General features: G+C 35.9%; 1 long non-coding RNA gene across 2 annotated transcripts; it reads right to left on the bottom strand.

The window, feature by feature from the left end:
- Positions 1–730: 730 nt before the first annotated feature.
- On the bottom strand, positions 731–2,729 carry LOC106321416. 2 transcript variants are annotated; one of them, XR_001266067.1, is made up of 5 exons: positions 2,647–2,729; positions 2,494–2,536; positions 2,228–2,403; positions 1,477–2,130; positions 731–1,398 (listed from the first exon to the last, which is right to left on the bottom strand). It is a non-coding gene; the product is annotated as an uncharacterized LOC106321416 (long non-coding RNA). The 2 variants fall into 2 exon arrangements; XR_001266066.1 differs by having other exon boundaries at positions 2,228–2,536.
- Between the last annotated feature and the right edge of the window lie 197 nt (positions 2,730–2,926).

The following is a 2,926-nucleotide window of genomic DNA, read 5'->3' as shown; positions in this document are numbered from 1 at the left end:
GTATTGTATAAATGTGATGTTAATGGAAATCTTTGAGTCTAAGGAGATTTGCAAATAGATTTCGTGAAAGAGATATCATTTTTTATTTGTGTCCAACATAATTTTAGAAATAATTGTTATTGTTATTGTACATAAAAGTTGTTGGATTTTGAAGTATTAGCTTAAGATAAAAGACAATTGACCACATACCAAATAAAGTTTAGTCATTTTTTTTATAGAGATAACATTGGCATCGCCTGTTAATATTGTTTGGATTGCAGAATCCTAGATTTGCCGAGGAAATAGCAGCCGAATCCAAGAAGAAGACAGAAGAAAATCAGAGGAAGAGATATAACCACCATCAAACCCATCGATCTTGATGTCTAGGTTTCTACCTTCTTTATTTGATTGATTGTGTGTTATTGGCGTTTTGGGTGTGTTTGATTCTACTTGACATATAACTGATTGTTTGTTCTTGGCATTTTGGGTCATGTGTTTGATTCTACTTGACGTATAAGTATTTATATGGAGATACAAATCTGATTCTTTCCCCAACGTTTATTCTTATAAAGCTTAACATTTGAATATCAACTCTTCAATTTTCATGTGGAGGTACTTATAAGCTGAATAAATGCTTCTCTAGTAAAATATTTTGTTCTGTTTCACTTGGTGGTGTTTAAGGATACACACAATTTATAAAAATACAAAATTCTATATCATTGATCTTGTTTATATAAAACTATCATTAAATCAAATGAATTTAACCGTGTATAGACTATAGTTCTGTCAATTTTTATATGTATCATCTTTCTACTCAATAGTAATCTCAGTGGCCTGGTTCCAACCCAATTCGTAGCTTCTGTCCCATCTTCTGTTGTTTTTTTTTTGTGTTATTCATCAAAACTAACCAAACACAAAAAAAACATGCAGTTACATATTATCTTTTTTTTTTGAACACTGCAGTTGCATATCATCTATATTGGACAGATTATTGGTACACTGATTCTAAACCCACTGAAATAGCAAAGCATCAAATCCAAATCGCATCACTTTTTAATCATAGAAAGAAAAGAATCCCTAGACAGAAATAAGAGAGAGTTACTATCCACAAAACATCAACACCACCACTAAGAGCAAGAACAAGATGCAGAACAGAGCCTCTCTCTATGTTGTAGTCTTTTGTCGTCTTGTCATCAGCTAGCTTTTTAAGGGCGTAGTTGAGCCTGCAAAAAAAAAAAACTCTTAAGAATCAATGTAACATGTAACTGCATAGATTATAAGCTTGCAAACAGAGTATAATCAACTAATTAATTGCACGAACACAAAAAAACACATTAGAAAGGAGATGCAATTTTCTAAGTCACCAAGACATGAAAAGATGTTTTGCAGTACGAGTTAACCGGAAACAACTCCAACGACCTGAGACAAGAACATAAGAGTTACAAAAAAGCTCAAGAGACTTCCCTAGCAGTTCATTTAAAAGAAGTAATTTGTTACCTTTGTTGAACATGAGGGATGCATTCTTTCTCCTGAACACGTTTCTTGATGCGATCAATAGTGTCGGATTTATGCTGGTGGCCACCACAATTTTTGGCTCAGACGTGTAGCTTTCGTATTTGTTATGGCATGCAAGAGCTAAGGCGTCAAACATGTTAACGCACACGCTTACATCCCTGCAAAGATGCAATGATATTGAGGTTCATGAGGGATACTTTGGTTCTTGTTGTCTTGAAACTGAACCATCTTCATGTCATCTTCTAAGCGATTCTTCCAGCTCGAAAGCTGGGATTCATCCTCATGTGGTCTGATTTCGATGTTGTAAGGAAAGAGAGCGGAGACCTCTTCACCTACTTCTTGGAAATCATCTTAAGGTACTAATATCCTTGAGCCAAGAATCAAGACAGGACCAGAGATCTTGTTCAATAGAATCTGGTACAAATTGTAGAATCTTTCTGACTCGAGAAGCTTCTCAACATTCCTGAGGTATATGATTAGAGGATTTGTTTCTGATACAGAGACCACAACCTTCAGAGAAAGAAACTAATTGTGTAAACTCCATTGAAAATCCAAACAAAACTCCAATTGTGGACTTGTGCTATCAAAACAGCTGATGTCACGTAGAAACCGCTTGACGTGTAAACTGAACCATCACTGAAAAGGTCTCGATAAGTAGCATTCTGAGGACTAAATATTTAGATTGGAAAATAGGAATTTCTTATAAGGGTTAATAGGAGACTATGGTGATTACCTTCTCGTCAAGGAGGAACATGTCCAAACCCATTAGCTTGCGGCCTTTCTTCACATTTTTCACCTCCCAGAATCTCAGAAAACCCATTAGAACAAACTATTATTCTGGATCTCGTTTGAGTTGTGGTGTCAATCGTCGAAAGGTGGATATTTATACTCAGAACCTTCAGCCGGTTACTGTGGGAGGAGTGAAGTTGTGGCAAAGATTACATCACTACTAGAGCATTCTATTTTAAAAAAAAAATTGAAAAGAAAAAAAACTTATACTACTCCAGATGGAAGCAGGAGAGCAAGTTGCCCTCCGAATACACTGCACAAAGACAGAAATAAATAAATGGTTGAATCTTTGTACTTTGTATCTATTATAATTAAAGAGCTTAAAGAGAGTGGAATAGTGAAAGCCTCTAAGCGGACGGATACCTTTTGACGTAGTAGTAATAAAAATCAGCGAGAATGAAAGTTTGAACAATCTCTGAGATGAGAACCATTGATGGCCACAGTCCCTCTGCTCTTTTATCTGGCCTCGTCTCATCTTCTCCTCTATTTTTCCAGACACTTTTTCACTTCCCCAGCACTCTCTCTCTCTACTCTCTCTCACCATTCATACACTCTCTTTTTATCCATTCTCTTTCTATTTTCTCTGAAGCTCCACAGTTTTACTCTTTCCCCTTTACTGAACATGACTCATCCGTATGAAGAG

This window comes from Brassica oleracea, unplaced genomic scaffold (genome assembly GCF_000695525.1).
Source record: "Brassica oleracea var. oleracea cultivar TO1000 unplaced genomic scaffold, BOL UnpScaffold01590, whole genome shotgun sequence".
Classification (NCBI taxonomy): domain Eukaryota; kingdom Viridiplantae; phylum Streptophyta; class Magnoliopsida; order Brassicales; family Brassicaceae; genus Brassica; species Brassica oleracea.
This window is presented reverse-complemented; position numbering and strand designations above follow the sequence as displayed.